An 11,773-nucleotide genomic window follows, 5' to 3' on the forward strand; every position below is an offset into this window, starting at 1 on the left:
AAATCCAGGATTGAGTTTTGAGTCCGGAAATAATCTTCTCACATGCATAAGATGTCCTTTCATATGCATAACATGTCCACATCTCACCTCACTGGCCAATGGTGAACTGAAGCGCACATGTTATATGAGGCGTGGAGGAATCATTCAATGAAACGATAGTATATAATAGGGTGGAGCATTCAGCTGCCAGGGACCACCGGCATATATGTTTGTTTTGAAAAAATAAATAGATAGCAAATTGTATTCCTGTCGAATATTTGCTCCAATGGAAGCTGGTCCAATGCCGGGTCCAATGCCGGGAAAATACAGACAAACATGTCACCCCCCCCCCTGCGGGGTGAAGGTTGCGCCGCAAGAGAGGTAGGTGACACCCGTCACCTATCACTCGCGACAACGTTGGGAAGACACCATGTACACATCGTCCGTTCCGTAGCTCAGTTGGTTACAGCGCCTGCCTCCCGATCCACCCACCCGTGGCGGCGTGGACTGGAGTCGCTTTAAGGCGCTCGGTTTTTGTCCTTGACTGAGATGGTCTGCGGCCGGTGGCAACGTCCCCGCTAAAGGTCAAGTGACGTCAGGGAGCAGGACAAGCCGTGCCGAGCATTGAGACGTATTGAACTTTTTATCAAATTATTTCATCGATGTGGAACTTTACGATCGGATAGTAGGGGTCAGGGCAACACCACAGATGACGCTTGCCGTGAGCCCTGAATCCAAAAATCCATGTATTCAGAACTTTCAGATTGCTTCGCCTGTTTGTTAATTATAGTTCAGTAAATGCGCGTTTCATTGCGTTTAAGCCCCAGCCAACGCGCGTCATTTTCCATTGATGAAACAACCATGATAACCTTATTCCTCGCAGGCAAAACAGGAGAATAGAGAAGTAGATGTGATATTTCGGCTGCGTGCCTTTATCGAAGAGAATATCAGGAGTAAATTCGAAATTGTCTACTGATCCCACCCGATTTTTCTTTCTTTTTTGAAAAAAGGAGCGGCAGTTTTCACAGGTCTCCGACATTTAGAGGATTAAACAAGGAGCCACTTCTATTCATTTCTATGATACATTAAACAGCTAAGAACTAGGATTCGCAAAAAACGCGGTTACATGCAGACTCCACAGGTTCCACTTCTTTGACAAAACACACGCAGGTTGAGATCCAAACAGGTACGGACCCTTTACCCCTTTAAAAGCTCGAAGTCATCCACAGAGCACAGGGCCATCCAGGCAGGAAAATATGTGAACCATTCTTACAAGAAGTCGATGAACAGACATTAACGAACAGGGCTCATCATGGTCGATTATAAGGATGTGATTAGTGCCTTGATGTGTGATGCGTGCCAGTCTAACATCGTTTTCATGTATGATGCCTGACGCGTGATGCCTGTTTTATTGTAATCATTGGCCTGTAAAAGTGACACAAGTGATGTGCGGTGCCTGTTTAGTTGAAAACTGTAAACCGCAGTAAATACGTAAACCTAAATACTGGAAACCACTGTAAAATCCCTGTAAAAACTGTTGTTCGCTGTTTAAAAAAAAACAGAAAAATTGAGAAGCATCGGCAGGCAATTTTGAATTTATTAATGAAAATCGTTTCGATGAAGGCATGTAACCGAATTATCACACTTATCTCTCTATTCCCCCGTTTATTCTACGAGGAATAAGGCTGTCAATACTGTCCCATTTATATGCATAATGTTCCTCGCAAATGTACCTGACAACGTGGCTCTTGCTTGGCTCAGAATCAAGATCTGGCATATTTTGACAGGCTCTGAAGGAGCAAAAAGGGGCTCATACCTCAGTCAAGATCCACGTAACAGACAGTATCACAAGAACTATTATTGTCGGATCAGGGCGTGCGAACTATACTATTTTACATGCAAATGAGAGAATGTTCAAAATGGCGTGGAAATATGGTTCAACATGCATTGCAAATGTTCAAATGCCGCAATCAATATGTCTGGTGCGACAACTCCAACCACAACACACACGTATCATGAAAGGTTTTGATATCATTTCATTATAAAGATTCGTACAGTTTCTTACATCGTGGTGACGCATTCAATACAACCACCTGTCTGCCGCGCTTGGAATCGTCATTGCACAAGGAACTGGTTGAAAATATTGATTGTGGCATTTGAACATTTGTAATGCATGTAGAATGAAAGGAAACAGTACAAAAAATCATGTCAAAATAATTCAAAAACCTTCCACCCCACATTTGTGTTGTGTTTTAATCATCATTGCACTAGAAATAAATGTACCAAAGATTTGACTCTTCCACCTTCACCTGAACGGCTACAGTCCATTTCTTCTTAACTTTTATGTATCGACTGATGGCTCAACACTCACAAAGTAAAAACAAGTTAAAGTGTAATCTGCAAGCTAGTCTGCAAGCTGTCCATCATGCAACAACACGAAACAAAAACCACTTGGTAGCTTTGAAATCATCCACATTTTTACTTTTGCATGACATAACTGAAAGCAGGGATATCAATAATGTTTTGTCCATGAGTGTTTCCCGATCCAAAGACATTAGTAAGGCATTTAGCATCATAACAAACAACGTGACGTACCGCTGTATGCTGAAGAAAACATATATATCGACAACTTAAGTGGTAAAAAGAATTCCAGGAGTTGATTCCACCTCTTGCATTACCTGATGACTTCAACTTTCGGTCTTAATCGAATTACCCATTGACGTGTTATTGTGGGGTGAATTTTTCCACAGGGAGCTGCGTTCAGATACAAATGTCAGAAAAAATTCACAAATCAGACAAAACAGAAGCTGTAATGCAGGACATGTCGAAATATTATAATAATTGCAGTGATGGTAGAACGTATTATATTAAATGCCCTGTGGTCGTAGCCGTCAATTGCATATTTTTCAGATATGGGTGGACAAACTCTATGCCACCACTTTTTTCAGTTTCGACAACTGCTCGCACTTGATACACCAGGTTCCGCGGTCTGTATTGACAGGTCATTAAAACTGGGGCAAGGAAAGGTTCACAGTTCCCTTGTATCGTATTCAGCATAGACTTTGATCGTGATATTTGAGATCTGGTTGGTATTAACTAGGAAAGGTTGGGTACATCACACCATTACAAACACCTAAGTGCAGTGTGTAGCTGTATTCACATTGACTACCCAACTGTTGCTCAATGAAATCAGGCCGGAGTTTTACTAAGGTTTCGGCCGGCATTCTTGCATTTCTAGTGAGATGTTTGCTTAAGGCTGTTCAGTGTGTGCAAACTGATTTTCTGATGTGTCTTGTTTGTCATGGGTTCTCTGGCACTCGCGCTCCTGCTGCAAATAGTAAATATATGATCTTTTCATGATTGGTTTTTGTTTGGCAGTACAATATGTTTTTTGTATGATTTTAAAACCTAAAGGGCAGCAAAACATATATTTTTGCCTGTTAAAATTAATGACCCGCTCAAGTCCGCCTACGGAATGGCAGGATCTGAATGACGTTATTATGACGTTATATATCCCCGGTTAACCCTGAAATGGACTGTACAAAATAGCCGCCTGCGCATCTTCGCGGGCCTGCAGGTTGGAAATTAAGCGGGTCCTAGGTCTTAAGAATGGCAGGGCAAAAAATTGCATGGAATGATCTTCAATATGGCTATTTCAGTTCAAAATATCATATAAATGCACTTCACCCCCTGCCATGCTGCTATCCACGGGCCCCAGAAACGATTTACCAGTTATTTTGATGCGGTGCTTCAACCTCGGCATGCTTTCGTTTTGTGCTTCACAAGTGGATCCGCAAAACTGAGCTTTTTTGAGCTTTTCATTGTCGCAAAGCACTATCAACACACCCACGCGCTCCAGCCGCACAGGCACCAGCCCAATGCCCATCACTAGGCCTTTGTCTGACTTCTGAGTCGCCCACGTGAACAAGAGACACCACTCTCGCAGTACGCACTTACCTACCCATCCCCTCCTGTCCCAATTATCCCGGCCCCGACAATCCATAGGGGGGGGGGGGGGGCGGCGCCGCAGCCGGCTGCGGCGCACCGCCGCGGCCCATTCTTCGTGCGGTACGTTCGCATGATTCGTCTGCGCATGAACCATGTCCTAGCAAGCGGATAACCACCGTATTAGAATCTGAGACCAATCAACGTCTTACCACACCCAAACTAGAACAAGGTCAACATAGCGTACGAGTATTTTTTCGTGCCTTGCAAAAGCTCATAATGCCCTAAACCTTGTTTTTGTAGGATGACGCTTTAGGAATGATATATAAAAAACTGTGGACAGTTTTCTGATCACTGTGAACGCTTTCACACTTTGCCAGTTATATTGCAATCGAGCCGAAAAAAATCGCCACCGAATGGGGAGTCTTGCAACCACACAACAAGATATTGCCGAAGATTTTTTTTCTCCGAAACGGTGAGATTCAACTGTGAGATTTGAAAAATGTCACTGGCGGACTTCAGCGCTGATGAAAAACTATATATATATATATATATATATAGATATTATATATATATATATATATATTATATGCGATGTATATACGATAACGATGGTTCGAACCGGGGGATCGAAATGCGTGTTATCACTGGTGGTGTGTGCCAGTGGCCTGTATTGGTATTGATGTGATGGGGAGTGTGCGTGCGAGTTTTGTTCTTCTGAGAAAGAACATTGTTTGGGTATTCTTCAGTCTACTGACTCCCAATAAAATGCGATATATTGATGCCTGCCATATTTATGCCTACTGATATTGATGCCGGCCTCTACCTTTATGTTTGTGTTTGAACATGACAAAGGAATGCTGGCAAACTGAGAGAACGCTAGCACTTTTATTGCAGGGGGTACAAAGGCAAGTATTGGTACTGGTGCTTCATTATGATTTGGCCAATTGTGAACTTATTGAGATATTGTAGCATGTAATTAATCCATGATAATAATCTACCATAAAAGCTGGCGATCGCTACCTTACGTATGTCAACAGTCCACGAAAGCTTTTCTTACGGCCAGCATCAATGCAAAAAATCCACAAATAACCCACCCACCAATCCGCCCTCCCCCCCCCCCCGACACAGCCCCCGCGACGAGAATAGCCGGTTAGTGTTAGCCTTCGTGTGTTTCGAAGTATTCTTTAAGTCTGGCTGCCAGACGCTGCCAGGTTTTGCTGTCATCACAAGTCCATTTCATGACGCCATCAAACAATGACGTAATGAGGCCCATTTTTATAAACTTTGAAATTTTGCTACTTAACGTCGTTTTTGAACTTTGAAGGCTTACCAATAGTTACAGGGAAGCATTTCCCACGATATCTGATGCCTAACTCAACATCCTCAAATGTGGAAAATTCCCTTTAAGGGCCAATGCTATATATACATATATATATATATATATATATATATATATATATATATTATATATATATATATATATACACGTTTATATATATATAGATAAATAAATCTACATATGTATATATATATATATATATATATATTATATGTATATAGCATTAGCCCTTAAAGGGAATTTTCCACATTTGAGGATGTTGAGTTAGGCATCAGATATCGTGGGAAATGCTTCCCTGTAACTATTGGTAAGCCTTCAAAGTTCAAAAACGACGTTAAGTAACAAAATTTCAAAGTTTAAAAAATGGGCCTCATTACGTCATTGTTTGATGGCGTCATGAAATGGACTTGTGATGACAGCAAAACCTGGCAGCGTCTGGCAGCCAGACTTAAAGAATATCTCGAAACACACGAAGGCTAACGCTAACCGGCTATTCTCGTCGCGGGGGCTGTGTCGGGGGGAGGGGGGGGGGGGAGGGCGGATTGGTGGGTGGGTTATTTGTGGATTTTTTTGTATTGATGCTGGCCGTAAGAAAAGCTTTCGTGGACTGTTTGACATACGCAAGGTAGCGATCGCCAGCTTTTATGGTAGATTATTATCAAGGCACGATATGCGGTGCTGCTGCTGTTGCTGCTTTGCTGTTCATGATTTTGTCAATACTTTATTGTCGACCCATCGTTGCGCGCCGTGCCGTATCCCTGACATTGATATAATGTGATGTGTACAGTAGTTACTGTCCTTATTGTTTGTAACTGGGAGTGGGGTGTCGTCCAAATATAAATAAATTTGTAACTTTGTTTTATTGTTTGTAACTGGAAATTTGGTGTCCTGCAAAAATTGATAAATTTGTAATCTTGCCATGCATTGATTGTCAAAGCAATGGTATTGCTATGGTAAAGATGGTAAGGTTGGGTTACAATGACTTTTTTTTGCTAAGGATTGTTCATGCAATTCATAGTTAACCCTGATATAACCATTGTGGCACAACAACATTCTTGTCGTAGACAGTCCGTTGGCATTGTTGAATAATTTTTTTACAAGTCGTTCATAACTTATAAGCTGCTATATTGTAGGCTTGACAAAGAGTGCTCAAACAATGTGGTACATTGTGTAGTGACACTGGTCAATAGCTTCATTTTGGCACTATCTCGGTGCTGTTCTGTGGCATGACATGATGAACAACAATACGTTTTTTTTTCGACTGCAATCCACGCCGCTCTCATAATAAATTTCAGCACGAACATATCCGTCAAGCACGCACTCTTGTATTGACTTCCCATCTGGCATATCACTGACCAAAAACACATGATGCAATATACACTTTCAGCAAAGCGGACAGCCATTAAATGGCATCACTTGCTCAGCCTCCTTTGGGAATCCAGAAAACGCAGGTAAGAAAGATGCAAACACATATTTCACTTTCATGGCCATGCAACATGCTGCAGCCATCAGGCTGCTTTATTAGAAATGGCAGGAAAATTTTACATGTGGTGAAATGACACTGCAAATATGCTGACCTTGCACATTGCTGGAGACATGGCAAGTACATGCAGTTATGGTTGGATGGGCAAAATGCAAGGAAGTGATGAGGCTGCCAGTGCACACCAGCCTCATGATAAACATATCATTAAGTGCTGTTCAAGACACCAGCAGCAATACTTTTCCATCTTCCTCAGCACCCAGCATCCCACGCAAGTTGCAGTGACTATAACATTGATTTTTCAGGAGCAATGCTCGCCTGCACACAATGTTTGCGAAGGCAGTACAATGTACATCAGTAATAATAACGCTATATTTTCAGAATTCTTCAGGGAAAGACAATTTGGCAAAGCCACATAGTGTGAACCTATTCTGAGCATGTCCATTAATGAGCTGCACACACCATGCCCTACGGCCAAAATGAATTGCTGGTGTAATGACATGCAATGGATTAATTACATGCTACAATATCTCAATAAGTTCACAATGTTGGCCAAATCATAATGAAGCACCAGTACCAATACTTGCCTTCGTACACCCCTGCAATAAAAGTGCTAGCGTTTCTCTCAGTTTGCCAGCATTCCTTTGTCATGTTCAAACACAAACATAAAGGTAGAGGCAGGCATCAATATCAGTAGGCATAAATATGGCAGGCATCAATATATCGCATTTTATTGGGAGTCAGTAGACTGAAGAATACCCAAACAATGTTCTTTCTCAGAAGAACAAAACTCGCACGCACACTCCCCATCACATCAATACCAATACAAGCCACTGGCACACACCACCAGTGATAACACGCATTTCGATCCCCCGGTTCGAACCATCTTCCGCGGACTACACCACATGTACAGCATCATCGCCTTTGTGAATGTATCAGCGGCCATGCTGTTTTGACCATAAACAAAAAACAGCCTGTGATATCACGAGGATCTAATGACGTTTCTACGGCGTCATTAATCAGAAGGCGATTTTGAAGTTGGCTGTAAATAAGCCTTTTCTTACTTTGCAGGCGTATAACTCAGGAACCAGAGCGTTTTGGGTCTTAAAAGGGCATGTCCGTGAATAGCATCAAAATGTCCTCAAGATGGCTATTTCAGTTTAAAACGCCACACAAATCTGGAACATTCCCTTTAACCAACGTGCTACCCACTTGGATCTGAATCAGAATGCGTAGAACAATATTAGCCCAGCACATATTTGAGGCATTTATCAGCCAAGACCGCCCGCGCGCAATCGGACCTGACGGTGTTTGGAAACATTTCCCGATACGTCGGCACCAGCTTTGGCGTTACAGTACAGTTACTTTGGCTCCAGGCGAAATCAGCACAAAAAGCTACTATAGGTGAGAAGCAAATGCTGAAACATTAAAAGTACAAGACTGAAACTTTTTGTCTAAGACACCCTCCAACACCAAACGGTATATCCAAAAGGTTGTGCATCGCTTAAAGGGGAATGTTTCACATTTGAAGATACCGAAGCAAGCATCTGATATGATCGTATAACTATCGGTATACTTTTTAAATGGAAAGAACCGCTCTAGACAGCGCAATTCTCCGTTGAGTAAATATGCTCCCCAATACGTCATGGTTTGATAACGTCATCGTACTCTGCATAATATTGATAGATAGCGAATTAAATGCCGTTATACCTGGAAATCGCGCACATTGACGCCTCGACAAATATGTTATAATTGGCCTTGATCGCCGCGTGGCGTATGGAATGGCAGAATTTGAATGACGATTTTACGACATCATGAATGCCAAGGTCACTGTGACATACTGTCCCCGATATACCTTTACCAATTTTCGCGGGCGCATAACTAGGAAACTAGGGAGGATTAAGTCTTAAGAAGGGCAGGATTGTGAACGGCATCGACAAGTCTTCAAGATGGCTATTTCAGTCTAAACCACCATATAAATGTGGTGCACTCCCTTTTAAGGGGGTGTTAAAGGAGTGGAGTGCGAACGTTGTGCGTGGAACACGCCCTTTTGAAGGGAGTGTTCTATAGTTCTAGTGGTTTTGAACTGAAATAGCCACCTTGACGACTTTTTGGTGCTGTTCACAACAATGCTTTTCTCAAGATCTAAGTCCCTATAGTTTCTGAGTTAAGTGTCCGCGAAAATGTGGAGAGTATTTCAAAGCCACTTTGGTATTCATGACGTCATGATAACCTTACTCATATCCTGCCATTCCATAAACCATGCAGCGATCAATGACAGTAAAGAACATAGTTGTCGACGCCTTCATATCTATTGTTTGTGAGCACGGTTTCCAGACATAACGGCCGTCAATTGGCTATCAATCAACGTTGTGCAGGGTACCATACCGTGATCAAACAATGACGCATTAAGGAGCATATTTCCTAAATGGAAAATACTGTTGTCTAGAGCAATCTTCTCCACTTAGTATTTCAATAGTTATAAGCGAGCCTGTCACACTAAATCTGATGCTTTAATATGTTGAAATGTGAAATATTCCCCTTAATGCTGGTTTTCTAGCGTTATGAAAGCATCGCAATCTCGTGTCTTGATAATCCCTATCATATATTTTCCCGAAGACCGACAGGCTCCATTCGTTTATGCGAGGTACCGTCTGCCTAGTGATAAGGACGTCTGATATCATTTCACTGGTGGCGCACAGCACAAAGCGTCTTACTGATGCACTGGAGGTCGGCAATTTTCAGCGAAAGAGCACTGAACGTCGAGGCGAATATCGTTCGCATGACTGAACTGCTGAAACATATCGATTGGGAGCCACCAGGCGACTGCGGCCGTCAAGCAGGGCGTACGGCTGCCAGGCAGGGATAGGGCTGTCAAGCAGGGAGCACGGTTGTCAAGCAGGGAGTACGGCTGTCAAGCAGGCGCACGGCCGTCAAGCAGGAAGTGCGGCTGTCAAGCAGGACGTACGGCTGCCAAGCAGGGCGCACGGCTGTCAAGCAGGGAGTGCGGCTGTCAAACAGAGAGCACGGCTGTCAAACAGAGAGCACGGCTGTCAAGCGGGGAGTGCGGCTGGCAAGCAGGGATTCCCAGGGAGTGCTTCTTTGCACGCGGATTTATTTAATGATGCCTGCTTGCAAATGTGTCATTTTTTCTGGCAAGTGTTAACCCCATCCACTCTGTAGACCCTACCGTACTTGAAGAAAGGCCTCCATTCGGCTCGTATTTTTTGGCATTATGAGCTGGAAGCTTTTCTGTTGATACTTGAACCTTGAACCTTCAAAAAACCGGGTTGCAGGTTGAAAGACGTCGAAATGTTAACGAACGATTATATTAACGGCGCTCAACATTTCGCGCTTTGTTTATCCTTACTAGCTAGGATAGTTCTGGTCGATGGTGAATGTAGTGAATCTTATTTAGAAACTGTCAGTCAGCGTACTGTTGAGGAAGTGCACAGCTCGAAATATTGAGTGTCATCGGTGCAATCGTTGTTGCACTAGGACGTCGTTTAACCAGTGTTGGTACATTGAGAGTCGTAACTAAACATAGGAACTTTCAACTCATGACAACACCGCACTGTACTCGGCGCACGTTTTACGCGGCGCGCACAGTGGGTGAGTCTAGTGCCCCCGAAGCCGGGGGTCAGAGCCGCGCTCGGGGACGGAGCGGCCCGCGGTGTGCGGTAGCAGACCACGCAGTCTGTCGCTGGGGCCCTGACACCGGTCTGCAGCAGCCGTGTCCGTCATCCGGGCGGTGTCCACTGTCCCGCCTATGCAGGTCGGCCATCGTCGGGGCGGGCAGCTGGCGGAGACGATAGGCCGGCCGGCGCCGGCTGTCGCGGGTCGATCTGGCTCGTCAGGCTCGACGGCCGCCCACCCGTCTCGGCGCAGTACCCCCAAGCGTCCATCAGGCGTCGGGCGACGCTGGCATGCAGTCATTGGCGCCGCACTCAACTGCACAACTGCGCCTAGTGGAAGACGGTTACGAGATGTCAGAGTTCAAAGGTGTAACTCGTCAAAAACTTGGTCAAATAAAGAACAAATCAAAATTTTGAGGTCGGTTCCGTCACGGTGGTAAACAAAAAGCACCATTTCGACAACAGCATCAGCTCACCTGACACTCCACATACACTGACAAGTCGCGCTAACGCCAACATTCTAGTTGCCGTTAGTTTGATGAATGTGAGAGTGTCTAGCATTTCCGATGTTTCAAAAAGTCACACCTGGAAATATTTAGATCAATAATGTTGGCAGCTACGGAAGTCCACTTTAGGCTCCCAACGATGATAATTTAATATAAATTTGCTATAATCCATGGTATTCATGGCCGTATGCGCTACGCGGGTGCGAACGCGGCTCTTTCAGGGAAGAACTGCACTTACCAACGGGACGGAAACAATCAGTACGTGTGACAAGTAATGGCGCATGCGGACAAACTAAAACCACACGAAAAATCGTGCTTCCATAGCCTGCCAACCATACCAAGCACCGCACGGGCCGTTGCTTTAGTGCAATGTTTCTGCACCTCAACGGTGGTAAATCCAGTGAGGTGGAATCGGTTTTGAATTAGGGTGGGAGCAAAAAATTTCATCGCAAAAAGATCTTGTCATTATTGTTGTCACTTGCTATGATTTTATGCACCATAGATGATTATTGTCACTTGCTATGCATTTAACTAACTTAACTTAACTTAGAGTAACCTATATGTTGAACATCATCTCAACTCACCTATCTGTTGACAGCAGCACTTTGTGATAAACACATAATAAGGCTCATTTTTGGCTGGTTTAAACTTGCGTTTTATGCAGTTTATTTGTGTATGCTTGTTGACATCGGACAAAGTTGACAACACACCAATAAAAACATGACATCTACTACGGTTTGTTTATTTATATTAAATGGCGAAAAATTGTGAAAAACTGCCCCATATTTGATCGACATTCAAGTTTATAACTGGATATGGCCGATCTTTTCGAGCTAGGGTACTGAGGCCGAGATGTAAGTGTATGTGTGGGGGGGGGGGCACAGCC

Source organism: Pollicipes pollicipes, unplaced genomic scaffold (genome assembly GCF_011947565.3).
Source record: "Pollicipes pollicipes isolate AB1234 unplaced genomic scaffold, Ppol_2.1 Scaffold_5724;HRSCAF=6776_pilon_pilon_pilon, whole genome shotgun sequence".
Classification (NCBI taxonomy): domain Eukaryota; kingdom Metazoa; phylum Arthropoda; class Thecostraca; order Pollicipedomorpha; family Pollicipedidae; genus Pollicipes; species Pollicipes pollicipes.